Source organism: Littorina saxatilis, linkage group LG9, assembly GCF_037325665.1.
Source record: "Littorina saxatilis isolate snail1 linkage group LG9, US_GU_Lsax_2.0, whole genome shotgun sequence".
NCBI lineage: Eukaryota > Metazoa > Mollusca > Gastropoda > Littorinimorpha > Littorinidae > Littorina > Littorina saxatilis.
In genome coordinates, this window is record NC_090253.1 from 63238698 (window position 1) to 63251842 (window position 13145).

Consider the following 13145-nt stretch of genomic DNA (forward strand, 5'->3'; position numbering starts at 1 on the left):
GAGAGAAAACATGCATGTACAGTGTGTGATGCTAAGTTCATACAGTTTGGTGATTTGAAGAAACACATGTTGAGACATACAGGAGAGAAAAAACATGCTTGTGCAGAGTGTGATGCTAAGTTCACAGTGTCTTGTAATTTGAAGCGACACATGTTAACACATACAGGAGAGAAAAAACATGAATGTACAGTGTGTGATGCTAAGTTCATACAGTTTGGTGATTTGAAGAAACACTTGGTGAGACATACAGGGGAGAAAAAACATGCATGTACAGAGTGTGATGCTAGGTTCATACAGTTTGGTGATTTGAAGCAACACATGGTGAGACATACAGGAGAGAAAAGACATGCATGTACAGAGTGTGATGCTAAGTTTACACGGTTCTGGTGTTTGAAGCAACATATGCTGAGACACAGGAGACAAAAACAAGAAGTGCATTTACAGAGTGTGAGTGTTGCTTCACACAGACTGATACATCAAAAAAGCACATGTTGAAAAATACAGCAGAAGATACAAAGTGCATGTACAGAGTGTGAGTGTTGCTTCACACAGACTGATACATCAAAAAAGCACATGTTGAAAAATACAGCAGAAGATACAAAGTGCATGTACAGAGTGTGAACTGTGATGATAGGATTTCAAGGTACCCGTCGCGATATAACCTTCGTGGTTGAAAACGACGTTAAACACCAAATAAAGACAGATTTAATATCATATTCTTACTCCGAATCACATTAGCATTGAGTCACCTGAGATGCTTATCACTGAAAAACGCTTACCCGGCTAAAGAATTTAAAGGGAAGCAACCCCATCACCAAAACGAAAGTGAAAGTAGCTTTGGTAATGGGCCAGTACACCGGGAGTTACCTCCCATACGGGTGTATGCCACGTCACTTCCTCTAGGAACACGTGCCTATTATCATACGTCTTTTTCACCTCGGAGAGGACGGTTCACTTTTTGACGCTCTGTGGCTGACCTTGTGTGTTTGAGTGACACCCGCCGGCCACGTTACCCAGCTTGTCTGCTCGCCTTGCCTACAGTTTGGTGAGCTCGTTCCCGTTTGTTGTTGGTTGTTTGCGCTGTTTCGTTACTGTACGTTGTCCGTTTTTTACGGACTTGTGTGTCAGTGACTTGCGTGTTTCGCCATTTTGTTGTGTGAGTTAGTTAGCTAACTCGTGTGACTTTGCTAGTAGCTCTGCGTGCCCTCTTTCTGTTTGGGCAAGTGTAGCTTTAGTATTTTGTTGACGCGTAAGCGTGTGTGTTTACTGTGTTTTCAGTCGTTTTGACTTACGTTTCAGTAAATCTTTTTACTTTGCCACGTGTTGTTGACGTTTGTGTCAGTGTCTTGCGTGTCGCCATTTTGTTGTGTGAGTTAGTTTTCTAGCTCGTGTGACTTTGTTTGTAGCTCTCCGTGCCTCTGCTTTTGGGGCAAGTTTAGCTATAGTATTTCGTTAACGCATTAGTGCGTGTGTTTACTGAATTTTCCAGTCGTTTAGACTTATGTTTCAGTAAATTTTTTCGCGTTGCCACGTGTTGTTGTCAACATGTCTGATTCAGACAAGCGCCGTGACAAGTCGGACCCCAAGGGGAAAATTAAGGCTAAGTCTTCCTCTTCCAAAGCAACGTTACTTGTTACAGACCAAGAGCGTAACACTTTGTTGGCTGTACCAATTTCGGCGCCTAGCGCTGTTACTACTTCTGCTTCTTTTGCGGCGCCTAGCTCTACTGTTACTTCTGCACCTGTCTCTACATCGGAGACTTCGTCTTCTTTGTTAGCACCTGGACAAGGTGCGTTGGTTTCCTCTCTGTTAAAGTCACTGGTTCCAGAATTCCGCAGCTTGGTGCAGGCAGAATTTCAGCGTTCCGTCGCCAGCAGTTCGGCGTTTCCGGCATCTGGCAGTGACGTCCGGGCATTGGCTTCCGTGTCTTTGTCCTCCACTTCCGGCTTGGAGCAGCGTCCTCCCTCTTCAGCGTCGGTTGGTAAGCAGAGCTGGTCCGATAGCCCTCGTGAGGCGCCTGGACGTTCTCCTTCGGGGGACAGCTCTTTCGCATCGGGTCACGACCGATACCTTGCTGATCTTTCATTTCCGGCGATAACCTACGAGGCCCCGGACTTGTTCGAACAGCGGCGGCAGTCGGTTTCGACTGCCGCATTTCCGGCACTTGCCGGAAGTGATGATCCGTCCGCTCCGGCACGCTACGGCGGTCGCGGCAGGATGGAGTATTCACTGACTTCCGGTCCTTCCGGATCGCGAAGTCAACCAGTGCAGTCTTCACTTCCGCATTTTGCGGTTCCGTTGACTACACTTCCGGTTTCGGCCGGAAACGCTTCTTCCTCTTCTGGTGGTTCCTTCCGGATACCAGATAGTGGATTACAGCGTGCGCCTTCCGGCGTTCAAGCGCCTAGGCTTGAGCAGGCATCACTCCACTCAGTCGGGGGAGTGACGTCAGCTCATCCAGCTCCGGTTTTTGCGGATGGTCGTCCTGCTTACCCTTTACCTTCACAGGGTTTTGGGCGGCAGGATGACGTTAGTGCTCAGGCTTTTCCGGTTTCCGGTTTGCCAGGGCATGCTTCTGCTTCCGGAACTGGTGACTTCGGTCATGGTTCCACGTGTGACTATTCTGATGCTCCATCAGTGGTCAGCGAGGAGTCGCGGGGCGTGTTTCCGTCGAAGCTCAAGTCTGTTCTTGACGTCGCGGCGGAAGTAACGTCTCGTTATTTTCCTGAAGGGGTGGTGGCTGCGGACTCTTCCGCATCATTCGTTCCTTCTGCCATGGCTGACTTCCGGCCGGCACAGGAGGATGCTTCTTCCTTCCGGTTCGCCGAGTCTCCGTCAGTGGCTTACCAACTTTCGCATTCACTGGTTCGTCCAGCACATGCGGGGAGTGGTATTCGGCCAGTGCCTGTTCCGTTACTGCTTCCTTTTGGTCCAGTTCCGGAATCAGCTCAGCAGTGGGTGGCTTCAGCTGCCCAAGCCTCTTCCTTCGTGCCTACGGCCAATAGGAAGCTTGGCATGCCCAATCAGAGCCAGAATTGGCTGGCGTCTTTTGCACTCCCTAGGGCTACCCTTCCGGTTTCCCGGGAATTGCTGCCTCTTCTGGCTAAACCGATCAAGCGTGATTCGGTTTTGCCGGTTTCCGAGGCTTCCCTCCTCTCTGCTGAGGAGGTTGGACGTCGGCAGATCGAACTGTCCTCCATTGCGGAGACTCTCGTTCGGGCTCTGTCTCGGGCATTGACCGATTCGCTAGTTCCTTTCACTCTCAGTGAAGAACAGAATGCGGACGATGTCTCTGCGCTTTTGACCGCATTGGCCAAGGTCAATGAGGAACAATTGCGTCTTTCCTCCCTGCAGTACACCCAAGCGGTACTCTGCAGGAGGGATCTCTTCCTCTCGCAGTCCCAATTCACGGAGCTGGCTACTAGGGAGACCTTGAGAGTCTCCCCGGTCTCAGAGGAGTCTCTCTTCTGTCTGCTGGCACTGGATGCCAGACAGAAGGAGATTCAGTCAAACAAGGACAGTCAGTTCCTTGACTACACTCTGAAGGGGGTGAAACAGTCTCAGCCTTCTAAACAGAAGCAGGCTCAGACATCGTCTAACCCCAAGCCAGCTCAGAAGCGGCAGGCTTCGCCGGCCGCTCGTGGTGGGAAGAAGAGGACGGCATCGGGGAGGGGGCGTGGCGGCTCTGGAAGTAAGCCACACCCCCAATGAAGCGCTCCCGATCTCACCTCCCTCCCGCCCTCCACCTTGGTGATGGCGGGAGGCCCCTCCCGGGCACTTTCTTGTTGGATGTCGGTAGTAGACAGCCAATGGATTGTGGGAGTGGTGAGTTCGGGCTTCCGTCTACTCTGGCGGGAGGAAAAGGCGCCTCTTACCCGAGTGCCTCCGCGGTTCAAGCCCCCCTTCTCGCAGGAAGCACGTTCCGTCTTGCAGTCGGAAATTGCCTCCCTGGAGCAGAAGGGCGCGGTGGAGAGAGTTCGGGTCCACAGCTCCCTGGGATTTTACGGGCGTCTGGTCGCTGTTCCCAAAGCATCAGGAGGATGGCGTCCCGTGTTGGATTTATCTCTCCTCAATACTTTCTTGAGGGAGATAAAATTCAAGATGGAGACGCCAGCCTCTGTCCGAGACTCTCTCCGCCCAGGAGACTGGGTGACCTCGATCGATCTCACGGACGCATACTTTCACATTCTTATGCATCCGACCGACCGGAAATGGCTTCGTTTCCGGTGGGGAGATCAGATCTACCAGTTTCGCGCACTCCCTTTCGGGCTGTCTCTCGCACCGTGGATTTTCACCATGGTGGTGAGACAGGTCTGTGCACTGGTGAGGTCCCAGGGTATCCGTCTGCGGGCTTATCTGGACGACTGGCTCATCATGAACCAGTCCCAGAGCGGCTGTTCGCAGGATACCCTGACGGTTCTTCGAGAATCCAACTGGTTGGGGTTCTCGATCAACCGGGTAAAGTCGGAGCTGACCCCGTCACAGACATTCACTTATCTGGGGATGTTTTTCGACACGGTCGCTTGGACTGTCCAGCCTTCTCAGAGAAGGGTGGACAAGCTCCAAGCTCAGATTCGCTCCACTTTACCTCTCCTGATGGCTTCCATCCGCTCGCTCGCCTCCATCTTGGGGCAGATGGAGTCTATGGCTCTTCTGGTTTCACTGGGCCGGGTCCACAAATGTCCGCTTCAGTTCGCGCTGAAGCCGTTTGTGGACTCTCCTCTGGTGGACTGGGACGCCCTCATCCCTTTGCAGGGATGGTTCCAGTCTGCGACCCTTCCGTGGTTGCACACGGAGTGGGTCTGCAGAGGTGTTCCGATCGTCGTGCCCCTCCCCGACCTGGACCTCTTTACAGATGCGTCCAGGGAGGGTTGGGGGGCACACACAGATCTTCAGACTCCTCCCTTTCCGTTACTCAGCCGAGTAATCCGGAAAGCGGAGATGGAGGAGCCGGCCCTTCTTCTTCTGGTCGCTCCTCTGTGGCCGTCGCAGGTCTGGTTTCCAGATCTTCTTCGGCTTGCCCAAGGGCCCCCCATTCCTCTCGCACTCGTGCGAGGGGAACTAGTGCAGCCCCGAACAGGCATTCCACACGAGGAGCCCAGTCTTCTGAAGCTTCACGTGTGGAAGTTGTTCGGGACTCGCTGAAGCGCTCTGGGGCGTCGTCTTTGACTCTGGACTTGGTGGCTCGCTCGCATAGAGCGTCCACCTCTTCAGTTTATGCTTCCCACTGGAAGGCATGGACTGCCTGGTGTTCAGCTAGAGGGGTGAGTTCGGTGGCTCCGCGCTCTATTCAGGTCGCTAACCACCTCTCTTTCATGTCTTCACAGGGCGCCTCAGTCTCCTCGTTGAGGGTCCGGCGCTCCGCTATCTCGGCGACTCTTCAGCAGATTGGTCGTTCTGTTCGAGTCGGGGGCGTTATAGCTGCAGTCATTAAAGGGGCTGCTCTTAAGGAAGCTAAAGCTCGTTTGCCCGCTCCCAAGTGGGACTTGTTTTTAATCCTGGAATTCCTTCGTTCTGCGGATTTTGAGCCTTTAAGCGAGGCCAGTCTGTTCAATGTCACTCGCAAAGCGCTGTTTCTCCTTTTGTTGGCTACGGCCCGACGGGGTAGCGAGGTCCACGCCCTGTCGGGTCAGCCTGGAGATATCTCCTTTGAGCCGGACGGTTCCGCATCTTTGCGTTTCCGGCCTGATTTCCTGGCCAAGAATCAGTCTCCGGGGCAGGCCTCTCCGCTGGTTAGAGTTAAGGCTCTGACCAGCGCGTTGGCCCCGGGTGACCCCGATTCGGTCAATTGCCCTGTGAGGGCACTTCGTCTGTACTTAGCCCGGACTCAGCCGATTCGGTCTAGTTCTCAGAAGTTGTTGTTTATCTCTCTCCTTACTAGGCGCGAGAAAGATTTGTCGAAGGTAACGTTGGCCCGGTGGGTGTCCTCGCTCATCAAGCAGGCTTATGAGTGGAGGCGCACAAAGAGGGGGGGGGGTTATGCCCTCCTTGCCACTTGACTCGGCCCGAGCCCATGAGACGAGGGCGTGGGCATCCTCTCTGGCAGTTCTGCGCTCCAGACGTCTAGAGGAGGTGCTGACAACTGCGTATTGGCGTTCCGAAGATGTTTTCATAAACTTTTATCTTCGGGACGTCACAGCTCTTCGACAGGATGGCTCCAGAGGCCTTCCAGCGCTCATAGCAGCAGGCCAGTTCCTGTCCAGAACTTGATGGTGAGTTTTGATTCATTTCTAGCCCACCGCCTTGTTGATGTTATCTGCTAATGTGATTCGGAGTAAGAATATGATATTAAATGGAAAATTTCCTAAATAAATTATCATTTAATTAATATACTTACCCGAATCACATACTGTATTCCCTCCCACCTGCCCCGCTTATGGTTTTAAGATTTTTTTAAAGCCGTATGATAATAGGCACGTGTTCCTAGAGGAAGTGACGTGGCATACACCCGTATGGGAGGTAACTCCCGGTGTACTGGCCCATTACCAAAGCTACTTTCACTTTCGTTTTGGTGATGGGGTTGCTTCCCTTTAAATTCTTTAGCCGGGTAAGCGTTTTTCAGTGATAAGCATCTCAGGTGACTCAATGCTAATGTGATTCGGGTAAGTATATTAATTAAATGATAATTTATTTAGGAAATTTTCCAATTTCAAGGTTCGGTGATATGAGGAGACACGTGTTGGCACATACATACAGGAGAAGAAAACAAGTCGCGTAAGCACCCCCCTCGGGTTAGGGGGAGTCCCATATTAGTTGGTACGAGAAAGAATTTACCCGATGCTCCCCAGCATGTCGTAAGAGGCGACTAACAGATTCTGTTTCTCCTTTTACCCTTGTTGAGTGTTTCTTGTATAGAATATAGTCAATGTTTGTAAAGATTTTAGTCAAGCAGTATGTAAGAAATGTTAAGTCCTTTGTACTGGAAACTTGCATTCTCCCAGTAAGGTAATATTATTGTACTACGTTGCAATCCCCTGGAGCAAATTTTTGATCAGTGCTTTTGTAAACAAGAAACAATTGACAAGTGGCTCTATCCCATATCCCCCCTTCCCTCCGTCGCGATATAACCTTCGCGGTTGAAAACGACGTTAAACACCAATCAAATTAAAGAAAAGTCGCGTGGAACTCACAGAATGAAACTGAACGCACTGCATTTTTTCACAATGACCGTAGTCCGCTGCTCGTGCAAAAGGCAGTGAAATTAACGAGCCTGTTTAGCTCGGAAGTGGTTGCGCTGTGCTGCATAGCACGCTTTTCTGTACCTCTCCTCGTTTTAACTTTCTGAGCGTGTTTTTTAATCCAAACATATCATATTTATATGTTTTTGGAATCAGGAACCGACAAGGAATAAGATAAAATTGTTTTAAAACGATTTCGGAAATTTTATTTTAATCATAATTTTTATATTTTTAATTTTCAGAGCTTGTTTTTAATCCGAATATAACATATTTTGTATGTTTTTGGAATCAGATAATGATGAAGAATTAGATGAACGTAATTTTGGATCATTGTATAATAAAATAATTTTAATTACAATTTTCAGATTTTTAATGACCAAAGTCATAAATTAAGTTTTAAGCCTCCAAGCTGAAATGCAATACCAAAGTCCGGCCTTCGTCAAAGATTGCTTTGCCAAAATTTCAATCAATTTTTTTGAAAAATGAGGGTGTGACAGTGCCGCCTCAACTTTTAAAAAAAGCCGGATATGACGTCATCAAAGACATAAATTATCAACAAAAAAAAAGAAAAAATCTGGGGATATCATACCCATGAACTCTAATGTAAAATTTCATAAAGATCGGTCCAGTAGTTTACTCTGAATCGCTCTACACACACACACGCACAGACACACACACACGCACAGACACACACACACACACGCACAGACACACACAGACACACACACACATACACCACGACCCTCGTCTCGATTCCCCCTCTGTTAAAACATGACTAAATGTAAAAACGTATGCACGGGGTGTGGTGTGCGGTTTACCCAGTCTGACCCTTTGAAGTGACACATGTTAACACATACATCTCAGCAAAATAGATGCATTGACAGGTTATGATGCTCGATTTAAAGCAACACATGTTCACCATACAAAGCTCATGCGAGCCTGTTTGCTAAAATGGCAGGTGGATATCGATTTGAATGTTATGGAATTGAAATGTGATTGACTGAGTCAGATAGCATTTAGTAATAGCAATGAAAAAGCCCCCCGCGGGTTAGGGGGAGTCTCATATTGGTTGGGACGAGAAAGAATTTACCTGATGCTCCCCAGCATGTCGTAAGAGGCGACTAACGGATTCTGTTTCTCCTTTTACCCTAGTTAAGTGTTTTTTGTATAGAATATAGTCAATGTTTGTAAAGATTTTAGTCAAGCAGTATGTAAGAAATGTTAAGTCTATTGTACTGGAAACTTGCATTCTCCCAGTAAGGTCATATATTGTACTACGTTGCAAGCCCCTGGAGCAAATTTTTGATTAGTGCTTTTGTGAACAAGAAACAATTGACAAGTGGCTCTATCCCCTCTCCCCCCTTTCCCCTTCGCGATATAACCTTCGTGGTTGAAAACGATGTTAAACACTAAATAAAGAAAGAAAGAAAGTTTTTGACAGAATGTAGTCCTTGGTAACAAACATACAGGGTGAACCCCCCCAAAATGCCACTCTCTATTCTAAAATGCTAATAACTTCCACATGTATTCAGCAAGTTACTTATTTGGTATACATAAGCTTGATACAGTCGACTCCGGATATTACGTCACCCCTCGGGGGATGCTTTTGAGCGACGTTATACGCGGTGACGCTGTATCCGGTTCATCGGTTATAACGTCACTTTTACGCGCGGGTGATGTTATATCCGGAGTCCAAGAGTTATGTCCCTTTCTAAAGTACTGACTGTTTCTTGTGCAGAAATGGAAAGTGCAACATTAGTGTTGTTTAAAAATCACAACAACATATTGTTGTAAGTTTTAAACTAACTTATTACAAATACATTTCGGCTTCTGCCATAAATGATTTTATGACGAGCTACAACCATCTTTTAGCCTAACATTCGATGGAGGCTAAAGAACACACTTATCCCTAAACGGTTCAGTTGTATGCAGACTCAGTGTCACGTGGGAAGAGTCTAGCTTTAGCCTCTTCGGATCCTGAGTCTACACAGAGAACAACGCTAAACGAATTTGCTACAAGGAAAAAGAAAAAAGACGACCAAGCATCCGCAAGCGACGATCAGGGTTTCAATTTTACTCTCTTTTATCTTTAGTAGTCTTAAGTTTATTAGGTGAAAGAATCGTGAATTTTGTCAGTAGATTAATGACTTTAACTTAATCAATCGGAAGCGTGGGTCGACAGAAGACCGGTTTCCTTTGTTCCCGGGATGGCAGAACGGGGGCTGGCACTAACAATTAACAGCCACAGCGCTGGAAGGGATTTTGCGCTGGAGGATATCGCCTATCGCTACACTAGAGGAACTCTTTAATCTGCTACCTTTAGTTGGGGACAGTGCTGCCGTCGGGCAACGTTTTCGAACTTATTCCTCCTGAATCAGTGAATGTCGTAACGAGCTAAAAATAGCAGTAAGCTTCCAGCAGCATGAGTTTACACTGTGCACGCGCGTGATGAGTCATGCGACCTACTTTGAACAAGCAGTGGAATCGGGTTGCTTTTAGAGTGGCGAGTTTCACCCCAAAGCTAACAAGCTTACCTGCCCAAGTTCGAACGAGAAATTCGGAAGTAATCAATTCCATCGAATATTCATTGAGGATGAAAGTAGCTTGTTCATTTCAATGCTTGTGATTCTCTCAGGTGCCAGGATAAGGTTCCGTTACTCTCGCTTACCCCATAACACATGCGTATGCATGCATAAAGAGCGATTAATTCCCTTTGTCTATTTGGTGTTGAATCACTAGCTTTGGAGTGCAAATGTTAGCAATACTAGTGGCGTAGCAGTAGCACGAACAAAAAATAGAAGTTCACCCAACAGCAGGAATAACAAGCAAGCCGAGTATGCAGGGCAACAACTGATAACAATGTTAATAATAATATACTAATTGTGTAACAGTTACTTAGTTGATCAGGTAACAACATGTTCGGGAGGCCGACCTCCTAGAGCAACCCAGGGGAAGAGACCGACACACAGGAGGAGCTGCCTAGGCCGAGGGAGGCTGAGAACAAAATACAGCGCCGGACAGGGACCGCAGCTGCGTCTTCCCACGTGCCCAGCAGTGACAGTGACAGCCAGGGGGCCTGGTTTGAAGAGGCGGAGCACGCCAGCAGACAAGAACCTCAACAACAGCAAGTTCCAGGAGTCCTTATCCTGGGATCAAGTCTGGTGGTCAGGCTGCAGCAGTTCTGCAGTACAAAAGGCACTGGGCTTCAGCTACCGCTGCCGGTGGTGTGGGCTCGGGCCAAGCTGATTGAAGCACTGGAGGACGCCCCCTCACCGAGCTATGTGGTACTCCATGTCGGAGGGAACGACGTGTGCCGGGTTGACCAGAAGCACTGGCGTGAGGAACTCGATGAAATGGTATGCTTTGTTAGGGCTTTTTGCCCGAAGGCGACCGTTGTCTGGTCGGACATGCTCCCGCGAAATTCGTGGAGACATGAAAGCTTTTCCAACGGGGGAGAAAATTCCCGCCAAAAAAAAAAAAAAAAAAAAAAAAAACCCCAAAAAAAAAACAAAAACAAAAAAATTAAACCGAAAGGCGAGAGGCCGCATTATGCAAGAGAAAGAAAAGGGGACGGATTGTTTACCACCCAAATTTTGACCACAGCTACCTTGCCGAAGATGGGGTGCATTTGAGCACCAAGGGGCTGGACCAGTTCAAAGCTGACTTTGAACTGCAATTAACAGCTATGATTTTAGGCTAAAAGGGGGCTGGAATGGGTACGGATTGGCGAAAAACATCTATAGAATAGCTGTTTGGTGGCGGAAGATAGGCATGGAAAAGGGGAACACTTTACATGTCTGTCTATTTCAGTTTGTTAAAGTTTTAAAACATGTAATTTCTAGTGAAAATGTAACCTTTTTAGAGCTTTTCGTAGCTGTACTGCAGGACCCCAGTGTGAGCCCTAACAAGCCACGGGATGTGGTGCGGTTCGGGGTCCTGTCACCTCCAGATAGCCTGAAAGCCTAGAATTCCTCTGTGAGGAGCTGGGAGCAGCGCACTTACAAAAGCAGCAGCATGTATGCCTAAAGAAAGCACTGGGTTGGTTTACATCACCCACATGCTAGCTGAGGTAGTGCTAGGATGGTCAGAAAGACCTGTTGCTGGTCAGTCAATCTGGGGCCAGCTAACTGGGGGGGAAGGGGTTGCTAATAGTGTTCACTTTAACCATGTCTATCTGCTACCTATCCGTGCCCATTCATATGCCAAATATGTATAATACAAAGATTGCAACATGTGGAAAACATGAATAAATGTGAATTGAACTGTTCATACCTCTTGTGTCTTCAACTTACCTCCCTTGGCATAGTAGAGCGAATTGCTGATCATCACTTTTGTAATTGCATTGACAAAGTATAATTGGCCCAGCATAACTGTAACGGTTATTTGGATTGGTATCCTAACTGCGATCGCCCAGTTGAAAAAAGGTTATGTGTGAGACCACAACTGGAGGATCAGTGGTAGGATAGTGATTGGGATAGAATGTCATTTGTGATGCCAAGGGTGGTTTTTGTGTTGCATGGTTGTTGTCTCGTAATAAATACATTTCGGCTTCTGCCATAAATGATTTTATGACGAGCTACAACCATCTTTTAGCCTAACATTCGATGGAGGCTAAAGAACACACTTATCCCTAAACGGTTCAGTTGTATGCAGACTCAGTGTCACGTGGGAAGAGTCTAGCTTTAGCCTCTTCGGATCCTGAGTCTACACAGAGAACAACGCTAAACGAATTTGCTACAAGGAAAAAGCCCACCCTCCATCCCCTTTGTCATGTAGTAATGTGTAATAGTCGCGTACTTAGTTTAACACTCATTTGGATAAATATGCATAGTTTGAATGAAAAAGCCCACCCACCATCCCCTTTGTCTGGTCTTGGTGGTAATATTTACTTAATTGCTTTAACACGTGTTGTAGAAATGTATAATTTGTCGTTCTTTAGCGTATCATCATGTTTTTTGCATGCGCGCGTGTGTGTATGTTGTCTGCTCGGCACGAATGGCGGAAGATAGGCATGGAAAAGGGGAACACTTTACATGTCTGTCTATTTCAGTTTGTTAAAGTTTTAAAACATGTAATTTCTAGTGAAAATGTAACCTTTTTAGAGCTTTTCGTAGCTGTACTGCAGGACCCCAGTGTGAGCCCTAACAAGCCACGGGATGTGGTGCGGTTCGGGGTCCTGTCACCTCCAGATAGCCTGAAAGCCTAGAATTCCTCTGTGAGGAGCTGGGAGCAGCGCACTTACAAAAGCAGCAGCATGTATGCCTAAAGAAAGCACTGGGTTGGTTTACATCACCCACATGCTAGCTGAGGTAGTGCTAGGATGGTCAGAAAGACCTGTTGCTGGTCAGTCAATCTGGGGCCAGCTAACTGGGGGGGAAGGGGTTGCTAATAGTGTTCACTTTAACCATGTCTATCTGCTACCTATCCGTGCCCATTCATATGCCAAATATGTATAATACAAAGATTGCAACATGTGGAAAACATGAATAAATGTGAATTGAACTGTTCATACCTCTTGTGTCTTCAACTTACCTCCCTTGGCATAGTAGAGCGAATTGCTGATCATCACTTTTGTAATTGCATTGACAAAGTATAATTGGCCCAGCATAACTGTAACGGTTATTTGGATTGGTATCCTAACTGCGATCGCCCAGTTGAAAAAAGGTTATGTGTGAGACCACAACTGGAGGATCAGTGGTAGGATAGTGATTGGGATAGAATGTCATTTGTGATGCCAAGGGTGGTTTTTGTGTTGCATGGTTGTTGTCTCGTAATAATAATCTTTAATTCACTTCCTCATATATAGAATTGTCGACTATTCTCTTCTTTGCGTATTTCTAAAATCTGGCTAGACCATGAATACAAAATTGTATACACAAAATTTTCCCCGAAATTCGGCAATCGTATCAACGTACAGTATTGTAGGCTACATGCTGATTCTGAGACAGGTTGCTAGTGTTGGAGTGT

At 47.4% G+C, this 13145-nt stretch overlaps 1 long non-coding RNA gene across 1 annotated transcript; it reads left to right on the plus strand.

Moving 5' to 3' along the window:
* Window positions 1–8998: 8998 nt before the first annotated feature.
* Window positions 8999–12685, plus strand: LOC138976741 (uncharacterized). The gene is made up of 2 exons (XR_011459133.1): window positions 8999–9242; window positions 10070–12685. It is a non-coding gene; the product is annotated as an uncharacterized lncRNA (long non-coding RNA).
* The last annotated feature ends 460 nt before the right edge of the window (window positions 12686–13145 follow it).